The sequence below is a fragment of the Melanerpes formicivorus genome, unplaced genomic scaffold (genome assembly GCF_026170545.1).
Source record: "Melanerpes formicivorus ecotype bairdi unplaced genomic scaffold, bMelFor1.0.p_v2 SCAF_17, whole genome shotgun sequence".
Classification (NCBI taxonomy): Eukaryota; Metazoa; Chordata; class Aves; order Piciformes; family Picidae; genus Melanerpes; species Melanerpes formicivorus.
In genome coordinates this window covers 14669473-14680716 of record NW_027142369.1, presented here as the reverse complement: position 1 = coordinate 14680716, position 11244 = coordinate 14669473, and the positions used below count along the sequence as shown (strand labels likewise).

The 11244-nt window shown below is 42.6% G+C and overlaps 1 long non-coding RNA gene across 1 annotated transcript; it reads right to left on the bottom strand.

The window, feature by feature from the left end:
* Positions 1-3351: 3351 nt before the first annotated feature.
* LOC137446521 (uncharacterized) lies at positions 3352-10868 on the bottom strand. The gene is made up of 3 exons (XR_010988670.1): positions 10837-10868; positions 7862-7938; positions 3352-4269 (listed from the first exon to the last, which is right to left on the bottom strand). It is a non-coding gene; the product is annotated as an uncharacterized lncRNA (long non-coding RNA).
* Between the last annotated feature and the right edge of the window lie 376 nt (positions 10869-11244).

Sequence of the window (11244 nt, the reverse complement as noted above, 5' to 3'; positions counted from 1 at the left end):
AAACCAGATCCCCAAACACTACATCCAAATGACCTTTAAATACACCCAGGGTTGGTGACTCAAACACCTGCCTGGGCAGCACATTTCAATGCCTGATCACTCTTGCTGTGCCTTTTTTTTTTTTCTCCCTCCTTCCCCCCATCAGAGGGGTTGGGCTAGATGATCTTCAGCTGTCCCTTCCAGCCTTCATCATTCTGTGGATCTTCAATCAGGGCTCTATCATGGTTTTTTTCAAGCATCTGATCATAGGAGATAGAGTGCAGGAAGAAAGGGAGCTCTGATTTTCCTCATGAACCCTAAGGACTAAATCTCGTTTATAACCCATGCTTAAATCTGGGTACAATGTTGAAAGAAGAGAAGTATCTTTGCTTCTGCTGCTGGTTTGGATCTTACCTCTGGGCCTTCAGCTCAAGAGGCTCAGAATGACAGACAGAGAGGGGCCCCATCCTGTTCCCATTTGTAAAGGCTGTGCAAATCAGCAACCACTATGGTGAAGCTTTAGGAAATATAAGGAGCAGTTCTGTCCTCAAAAAAAATCTAACCTGGATTTAGAGTAAAAAGCTAACACTTCCAAGAAAAGAACAAGGGCACAAAATTGAGCTATTTTTAATACATCTGTCTATGGTTAAACAACAGTGTTTTTCTTTGTGAGAACTTAGTACCATCAGTTGGATAGCCCTCCTGGAGCTGAGGTATTACAGGGCATCTTGTATACCTTGGCATTGTGTGGCCTTCCAGGATATCATTTGAACACTTCACACATAAGACTTTACGGGCATTCTTCTATCAGAAATCCATTGCAAAGCAAACACAAAGATGAGATGTAGCCAGGTAAGCTGCACAGAAGATCACCAGCAAGCAGAGCATTTCTTAAACGTACAAACCGTACAGCATTTGTAGTGTTTTATTATGGCAACGTTTCCTTTAGGGCTTGATCCAGTTTTCTTTGAAGTCAAAAGAAGTCTTTCCATTGACATCAGAGGGTGGGGGATTTGTCTCACAGCAACTTATACGAACGAGAACAATATTTTGCTCTGAAGTCATTACTTTCTGCGACGAATGTTTTGAAAACAGCTCGTCACCTGACAATACACCCTGAAGGTACTGACAGCCCCTGTGTTTTCATTATTTAAAAACAGAGATGTGGTAACAGGCTCAGCTGCTTAGGGAAGGTAATATTTTTCTTAAGTATGCCTACTATAAAGTAAATTAGCAAAATCTTCTTCAAGCTGTTACTAAAACATAAGGGCACAGCTGCCCTGGAGGAGTACAAGGCTTCCCAATGTAAACTCCACTGATATCATCGCCATCAGAAGGTCATAAAATTGATTGATTATAAATACAGTCCTCGTTTGTTTACAGCTTGCATTTTTGGGTCCTGGGTAATTAGCACATTAGCAGCCTCTCAAAGTGAGCCCTTACAGGTGCTGCTCTGAGATAGCCAAAGTGGAAAACTGCACAAAAGGAGCCTAATTTTCCTTAAAGAACTGCAAGATGGATGCATTAGGATATAGGGGAGAAATGTCAGTTATGTAAGTGTTTAGCTACTTGATCACACCTACCCAGCAGCCAAGGGAGTAAGAGGGCATTAAAATGACCTGTTAATTTCCTTCACCAGCAAGGTAGCACCCAAAAAATGAGAGACATGTCAGCAATGTGAGGGAGATAGACTCTTTGTGAAGCCTGCGGCTGCACAAAGTCTTTTAAGATTCTTTTCCCTCCACGCAAGCCAACAAAGGAAGATAAAGATCACCCTATTTGTGGTAACTGGTACTTAGTTCCTTTTAGTTACACTTAAAATAAACTCTTTCAGTTCTCCAAAGGGTTCAGCCTTCAGACACACCACTACCAAGCTGTAAGCCAGCCACCTTCCTCCCAGCCTGTCTTGGCTCCAAGTTCACAACTACTCTGTGCTCACAGGACATTAAACTTTAAAGTCACGTTTTATTTGTACAGCTGGATGCATCAGGTTTATGCTTATGTCTAATTAGCCAACGAAACCACTTTCGAGAGGGTTTTAATGCTTTACCCCAGTGAGATCTCTGTAGTGAGTGTGTGTTGAAATGCTAATGGAGACAAAGAATTCCTTTTTGTAGGAATTTGCAGTAATTTGGATAGATCTCATGGGCCAAATCTTCAGCCACTATGGTTTTGTTGGAGTGAGTCAGGATATTCCCAGTTACAGAAGTTGAAGGACTCCTGAAATTTAACAGCGTACTAGAAAAGCTATTCACTAAGATTCTTGTTTTAAGATGGTTCAAAACTCTAGAGCCATATAATGTTTTAAGATGGTCTAAAACTTCAGAATTCAATAATGGTTGGCCTCCATGATCTTGAAGGTCTTTTCTAGCCAAAGTGATTCTATGGCTACATTACATATTTTCGCTATCTCCCACAAAAGTGTGTTACAAGTGCTTCCTGTGGGTGGGACAAGGTAACAGTACAGGATTGACCAAATCATTAACTGTTACAATAGGCAACGTGTTCTGGCACTGACATGATTTTACAGATTCTTTCAAAACATTTCTGCTGGCATTACTTGCTGCAGAAGTAATTCAGAAGTCTCGTACCAAAATCTTTTCATCCATGAAATACGAGTGGCAAGTGCACAACTAGATAAGCTGTATCCCAAGTAGCTGCTGTTATCTGTTTATTAGAAAAGAGCTCTTGCTTTCCATTTTGGTAGATATTCCAATTAATGCTAACAGTGTTCCTAAATGGAAATTATTTGGAAAACTGCCTTTTCTTGGGTGTTTTTATAAGCTATAGCAAAAAGCATCACAAAAAAGTGCCTCTGAACTCTACAACTGGTAGTAAATAGTGCTAGGAACCCTTCATTATGTGCCTTATTTAATCCCTGCTTCCAAGTACCATGAATATTACCTGCTAAATGGTAACAAATTAGTTGTAATAATGTTAATAGAAAGCTGCTTAGTTGCTGCTCTGACAGGAAAGGAACTTCTCCATTCAGATTCCTCTCCAGCCCAGTTGAATCACACAGAGCTCACACATTCACTTTTCAGACCATCACACCTCCACAGACCTAGAGACCCATTTGTGAAGCAATGGCATTTCAGTTGCTTTACTCTAATTTGTTTCATTCAAGGTTGGACAACATTTTAAAGGGCTTTTCCAACCTAACTGATTCTGTGGTTTGGATGACAATCTTCCTTATACAGCTGCCTGACTTTGGACCCACTCAGTTTACACAGCCCCCAAACCCTGATCTTGGCTCATTTGAAATCTGAAAGTAATATTCCCCCATAATGTCTAAAACCAAACACAACAACTTCAAAAGTAACAAATGTAGAAGTGAAGAATGCTACAAAAACACTCATCTGGTGTGAAGAATTTACTGTTTAATAGTGTTCCTGGTTGGGGCATGATGCCTCCTTCACAACTGTCTCATGACCAAACAACATAAGAGAAGATCAAGCAAGTTATTCCATTTCTAACATTTGAAATTGCTCAGATTTTTTTACTCAAGCCAGTTGCACTAAGCCCATAAGTGTAATTTCAGTGGAAAATCTTATGTACTTGATCAGGTGGTATTCTTTTAATGGCGATGACCCAGCAACATAAGCTTAATTCTAGCTACAAGTGATATTTGTTACTGAACCAACTGACACAAAGAGCAGCAAAAAAATTGTCAAGAGGGAGAATTTTTGTTCCTAAAGCTGTCCACTCCTCTCACTGAATCATTTGTGCTAATGTCATCCCTCCTACAAGTTTTGCTTCACATGTGATCTTTGTGAGCACTAAACAAAACAGGAGGTAAGAGACACACACACACACAAAAAATCTTTTCCAAAAAATAGGGGAAAATCTTTACCTGCAATTTATCCCATACATCTCTGATTATTCTAAAACTTGTTCCTACCGTTCCTCATCACTTCTTTCACACTGCTGCCTGCTGCACTTTTGAGGCTGGGTGATCACTTAATGTAAATTGCCACCTGGCACTGAAGTCAATGAGCTGAGCTGGTTTATAGTGGTTAAGGATCAAGTTCCTGACAGCTCAACTTTGGCAAAGAAAGGGCTGAACTGCGCTTGGCAAACAAGCAATCCGGTGAACTTCAGTTCTTCTCTGTTCATGAACCAGCACTTGGTTGGTAAGAGGTATTTGTTATTCAAGTACTTGCTGGACAGCTTGGATCAACTGTGGCTCATTTCAGAAACAGTTCATTTCCATTTCTTGCTGCTCGTGGGGTAAGAACCATCACCAAAATCAGATGGAGCCGATTCTAATCTTTGAGGGGATGAGTAAGCCTATTAAAAATAAGAGAACAAAGGCTGCTGAAGAACAAATATTCGTGTTCACATGTAAATATAAGTACATGTACAAAACCAATCAATTCCCAGACTAGCATGCAAATCACAGAATGTTAGGGGTTGGAAGAGACCTCCAGAGGTCATCTAGCCCAACCCCACCCCCAGGCAGGATCACTTAGGCAGGCCACACAAGAACACATCCAGGTAGGTTTCAAAATTTTCCAAAGAAGGAGACTCCACAGCCTTTCTGGACAGCCTGTTCCAGTGTTCCATCCTCCTCACTGAGAGTTAGCAAGGACCACAACATAATCAGCCTGGCAATCCCAGCTGGAGTAAGAAGTACCAAGCTTTGAAGAGATTGTTACAGCTCCCCTAATTAAATTTCTGTCCTAACGGCAATGGGATCTCAACCTCTTAATTCCTGCATTGACCCCACTAAACTGTGGCAGAATTAGAGTACTCTCTTTGCAAGACTCTTCAGGCTTGTAGTAATAAAGCATTCAAGATATCTTTCAGTCAAACGAAGTGATTAGTGTTGCTATTTGCTGACATTTTTGTGTTCAGAAGTGTTCATCCTAAGGTTCCCATCAGTTCATGGGATTTCTTTCATTGATGCTTTCTTTTTTTTACTGGCAGACTGCAGTCAAGGACACTCTTCACATCCTCTTCCAACACTTACAGAGACTCTCACAGCTGCTTGACCAACAGCTTTCTGTAAACTTTGGATAGTTGAGGTGAGCCTCAGAAAAAAAATATCAAAGGTTGAACTTCCTACAAATGTCTTAGAGAGCATCAGAATAAAAGTAGTATCCCTATACTGTACAGTGGTGTGTGCAGGGTGGGCACAGGTAGAAAACCAAATGATTTTACAAAGCTTTGCCACTTTAACTGCCTTACGACAATGGCGTTTCAGGTCCTGCAACCTCACAACTATGTATGGCTTCTCTGCCTACAGCACGCTCAGGACAGTCTCCTTTGGCTTGAGTATCTGAACAGTGAGCCAAGCCAAACTGATTTCAGAACAGTTTATGAAAATGTTAATATTGCTTTGTTACATTACTAGGCAGATGTGAAGCCTTTCCCACTTGAATTTTGACATTGTGGTGTTGGTGCCTCAGTGCATACTGCCGCACAGAGCCTTATGGTGCTCTTCACCAGGCTGCATTGCTAGGAGTAATGTTATTGCAAGTAAGATTTTATACATGCCATCGCTGCAACTCTCACCTCATCATGAGCCAAATGAAGGAACAAGGAAAAATACTGAGAGAAGAAACTAAAAATGAGCTGGGATTAATTTCTCTGAAATAAATATTTTTGTAAAATCAGCTGTACAAACTAAACAGTTACTACATCACCCAGGAATGAAGGCAGACTCCAAGCTGCAGATCTTTTCTGTGGGTCAGACTGATCACGACACTATCTTCACCACATTTTCCCTTTGAAGCTAAGGCACAACAAAGAATTTGTTCTGTGTTTTGGGCCATATAGAGAAGTTCCCGAGTGCTAGGTTAATTCAGGAGTTAAAATAGTTTTATAAATGGCTTTTCAGATACAAAGACAGGATGCTTAAAGGTCCCCTTTGAATTCCATGGCAGGTACCTCCCTTCAACTACCAGATATACCAGCAATCACCAAGTCAGCTTCTCCCTAGCAGCTGAACCCATGGTCTGCTCTTAAAGAGGACCTTTCATCTGATATAAATCAGACTATCTACACAGATACCAAAGGGCCATAGCAGTTTCTAGCACTGGAGAAACTGTCTTGCACAGATTCAGAGAGCTCCTGCAGGGCTTTCACACAGAACAGCAGTGCTGCATGATATATAGATTTCATAAAGCCATCTGGGAATTCCCCACTGTGCCCCTCAACCACGAGGGTTACCCTCTCGACTTTATTTAGCCAATTGTGGTTTCCTCTGTGCAGGGAGAGGACATCCTCCCAAATACGTTAGTGACTCACCCCTAGTCATAACCTACCATTGTTGAGAGAATTTGTTGTTTACGTCTGGGGACACTGAAAAAGTTTTGCCAATTGCTTCTTTTGGTAACATCTCATAGTCTAATGTCACAGCTGCTGCCAAGCCACGGGCCCTAATGCCTCCATAATGATGCATGGATAGCTAAGAGCATCCAAAACACAAGTGTGCCCTTGAACTGTCTAAAGGAGCTGCTGACCTGCCCCGCTAAACCTCCTGCAGGCATATCAGTCCACAACTGATCCATATCCAGTTAGCATTTGACAACAACATTCCAGCAAGTGGCAGGACCAAACACTTCTCCAGAGAAAACCCAGAAAAACCTGGAGGGTCTGGCAGCTGTTATTCTCAGGCATGTTCTTCTGATACTATTTTTTCTTTTTAAATACACTTTTGTCAAGACAGACGGGAAGAAATTGTATTTTCCTGGACATACACTATCACAGCTTTGCAGAAGAATTAAATAATGTACTTTCCTGTAGAAGGGAGAATACCCAGTCCTGCTTGAGGGAGACGAAAATGCCACCAAGACCTGGTCTCTTCTCACTAGTGTTTTGCGCTTCTCTATGACCATCATTAGTTATCTTGATCATCTCAAAGTGAATCATCCCTGGTAAGGTTCACAATGTAAAGAAAACACCTCTTTGTTTCTCAAATTGCCCACCAGATCTGCATCAGCCTCGGGACTCCGTCAGGACCCAGATAGGCACTAATCGGCCTTAATGGCCCTGAAAAGTTTTCCCTCTACAGCCCTGCCCATGGGCCCAGGAGCTCAGCCCAAGGCCATCAGTTTCAGGTTGAGCTATGTCTGCAGGGTTCAAGCCTATGTTGCTCCTCATGCCGCTCAGCTGGGCATCAGAATAAGCAGGACACCTGCCTCCAGCAGGCAGTTGGAATTGGCTGCCCAGGGAAGTTGTGGAGCAACAATCTCTGGAGAGATTTAAAAGATGTGTAGGTGTGATACTGAGGAACATGTTTCAGTGGTGACCTGGCAGTGTTAGGTTAATGATTGAACTTGATGATCTTAAAGATCTCTCCCAACCAAAATTATTCTGATTGTATGGTCAGATAGCAACTAGATTCTTCCCACACTGGACTCGAGGAGGAGAAGATCACATATGGAGCTTTTAGACCATGACACTTTCCACCCAGGTCCTCCAATCTAATCTGTGTTTTAAGTGTATTAACTCAGAGGCAGTTTTCTAGAGCTACTTTTCTGCCTATCAACCTGGAATGCCTTCTGTCACTGCTCCAACTTTCCCTGGAAAGCTCTCTGCTCATAGAAAGTCATACATGTGAAACTGCTGCTTGCAACAATCTCACCGGGATGCCTTTAGAAAGGCAATCAAAGTTACAGAGAAATAAGCACAGACAGCATTTCCCAGACGTCCACATGCACCATTCACAACTTTCTTTGACATTAGGCTCGAGTTTCTCGGAAGTAATCATCAATGTTTCAGGTTTCTATTTTTCATTGCTCAGCTTGGGGCCTGACTTTCAAAGAACAAAGAACTTCCTGAAAATCAGTTCCTGACATTATGGGCTGGTTGATCATTAGGGATGCAGGTGCCTACATGAGCCATCTAATTTGAACATTTTTTCTGACACACTTACCTATTGACTTCCTCGTTAATCAGCTGCACAGTGCAGAGACCTAACACGTTAATCACCCAGGAGTTAAAAGCAGTTTCCTAAATGAAGAGAAAATTTAGGAAATTGTTTTCTGGCATGTGCCATGACAGTATGGCTGCTACTGAGGAGGGCAAGATTTAGTCTCTTTTTTTTTTTTTTTTTTTTTTTGTGGTGGGCAAGATGAGTTCTGAAAGAGCAATTCCTATTAAAATCACACTGGCATTTAAGTGACATTTTGGCAAACCCCCGTGGAAACATTGGGTCATATCCTCTCAGCCTTTAATTTCTTCCTTAAATGTGCTTTTTAATATGTCACAGTTGTTAAATTTGTAACAATAATTCCCTTGAGACTAAACAACAGTGCTTGGTATGTTAGAAATGAACAATACAGTCCCATCAGTAAACCAAGAGGAAATTTAAAATAAACCTATAATTGAGTACAAATAGTCTGAATGTTACCTTTATGAAATCTGACCATGCTGCAGGCTGGTTTTAGCAGCAGGATGTCTTAAATAAACTCAGCTAAAGCATATGCTGTCATACTCTCTTGCAGTGGTGACATAATGACCCAGATTTGCTCCTTCTGATGGTTTTGCTGGTGTTAATCAAACATCTCTGTACAGAGAGGCAACTAAGCACTTAAGTTTTTCATTTTTCAAAGTGACCAGTAAAAATCCTAGAAGCAAGCCTTGTAATGTATTGGCACTTCCACCAAGTTTTGATGAGAGGGAAGAGGAGCTGAGACTTGTATACAAAAAGACTCATGTAAATTCCTGCTGAATCTAGTATGGAATTTGACTGCTCAAGCACTGGGTAAATCGATGGCCTAGAAGCAAGAGGCTGGTCTGGGTGGGGGGAACACAAAGCTGGAGTGTTCCCTGGCGTAGCTGCCTTCATCTGCTCTGCAGTCAAAGCTGTTCTTGCTGCCCTAACTTTGCTAACATTACATATAAAGTAACTTCTTAATGACGTGTCCTGAAGATTTATTTGTTGTGCAAAGCATTGAAGACCTTTCTAGGTCCTGTGTAAATGCTAAAACTACTGTTAACCTGTGTATTTCCTGGCCAAAATCAACAGTTTTGGGTACCTCTGCATCTCCCACCAAGGCTCAGGGCTGTCATCCTACTCTCTTAATGGGGTTTCTCATCTCCTAACAGAGCATGCACTGTGTGCTACAGTGGCAGCAGAGCTGTTCAGAATAGGAACCAATCCATTTGCTTTTTCCTTTAAAAATCAGCCTATGTTGGATTCTGGTTTCTAGGGCAGAAATCCCATAGTGCTTTTATCCCTGAGCATTTACTCAGACCTTTTGGCTTCAGGATGAGTGCAGACAGCAGCAGAGTTTAACAGATGCATCAGCACACTGGGATTCAGAAGTTCAGCCATCAGCTCTAACTCCTGCCACCTGCTTTAACTCTCAGTGCTCCTGCTCCTCTCCCACTCCATGTCTGCCCAGTCTATTTGAACTGTAGGCTCCTTAATGCAAATACCATTTTCCTGCAACAGTGGTGAGTGCCTGACACTGGAGCCTTGACCTCTCTGGGGACTATCACAGATTTGTATTATCAAAAATAAGAACACAGACAGTGCTTCCTTCTTGACTGTCCTAGTGTGAGCATTTCAGACATGATGTAGCAGCCCTGTGCTCTCCACCTTTGTTATCTCTAATTATTTGACTGCTAAAGCTGTTCCCTTCTAAACAGTGAAAATCTTCCCCGTCTCCTTAACCCACTGCTCTCTGTTACTCACATTCAGAGGATGTTAGTACAGTTGCAAATTCAATCATTCCATGCTGTTAAAAAATGCACAGGTCAAGACTGCCCATTGCTGATGTCCTTGGAGTGCTGGCAGTGGTGTACACACCTTCTTTCTATGCTTAACCCAGCTGTTTTTTTAACTCTGCTGGCCTCAGGCATGCTCTGCTATGGATAGCAGAAGTTGAGAGGAATTCATAGAATCATCTGGGTTGGAAGGGACCTCAAAATATCATCTACTCCAGCCTCCTCTGCAGTCAGCAGGGACATCCTCAACTACATCAGGTTGCCCAGAGCCCTGCTGAGCCCCACCTTGAGTAACTTCAAGAACGGAGCCTCATCCACCTCCCTGGACAACCTGTTGCAGTGCTCCACTACCCTCATGGTAAAGAGCCTGTTCTTGGCATCCAATGTAAATCTGCTCTTCTCTTGTTCAAAACCATTGCCTCTCATCCTGACACTGCAGCCCTCTGCAAACAGTCACTTTCCATCTTTATTGTAGTCCCCTTCAGGTACTGGAAGGTTGCTGCTAGGTGTCCCCAGAGATTTACCTTTTGAAAGTAGAAAGGGTAAGATACAAAATGTATTTCTGTTATTAAAAACAAGTGATTTAGCTTAGAGGATCACTTTCACAATACATTTAATCCATAAGGTTTACCCTTCCTGGGGCAACTTTCATGATCTTGAGTTCCTCCCTGCACCTATTTTGTCACACCTCTTAAAACCAGATCTATACATTTTCCATTTTTCTAACAAGGACTGAATAAAAACAATTTTATACAACTCCTTCTAATTTTCATAGGGCAATTTAAAGACATATCAGATTTTTTAATCAGAACTCCTTCATCCTTAAGTGTGCACAGCTTTGATGTAACAACAAAACAGGTATCTGTTTGAGCCAGGAGCATATTATTTGCTTATTCCTCATGAAGAAATGTCTACAGCAGCTAGATACCCCCTCATGAAGAAAGGTCTACACATAGACCTCCCCCACTTCATCTTCCCAAAGCAGCCTGCTCCCTCTACACTATCCACCCCCCAGCCTCAACAGCTCCTGCTCCACCACCACCATTTTTGCACCCATCCCAGAATAATATTGGAGTAGTCATTGCTCCTCTTCCTACCTGACCGGGGGGCCACGAGGCCCCCCGGCCTTTTTTTGGTCACCACCACCATCACCCAGTGCACACCACAGGGACTCACCAGTGATGAGAGGAGGCTCCCTCAGCCCAGACGGGCTCAGCTTGAGACTTCTGCCTTTCCTGGGGGGGATTAAAAGGTGAAGTGTGTGGGGAGGGAAAGTGGCCACACCTGGTGTGGGAGAAGACTCCAACAGAGCTCAGGTGCTCAGGATTTGAGGGGAAATGGGGTGGTTGGGGTGGAAAAGGGGCAGGTATAGTGGAAAAGGGAAGGCATTTCTGGGCTGATCCCCATCAGTGTGGGCAGCAGGGGCAGGGAGGGGATTCTGCCCCTCTGCTCTGCTGAGACCCCACCTGCAGTGCTGGGGCCAGCTGTGGAGTGAGAAAGCTCACATATGATGGGATGGTGTTGTCCCAAGGTCTGATTCATTTCAAACTGATCTTGTTTGAGAATGATCTGCAGCTTTTGTGT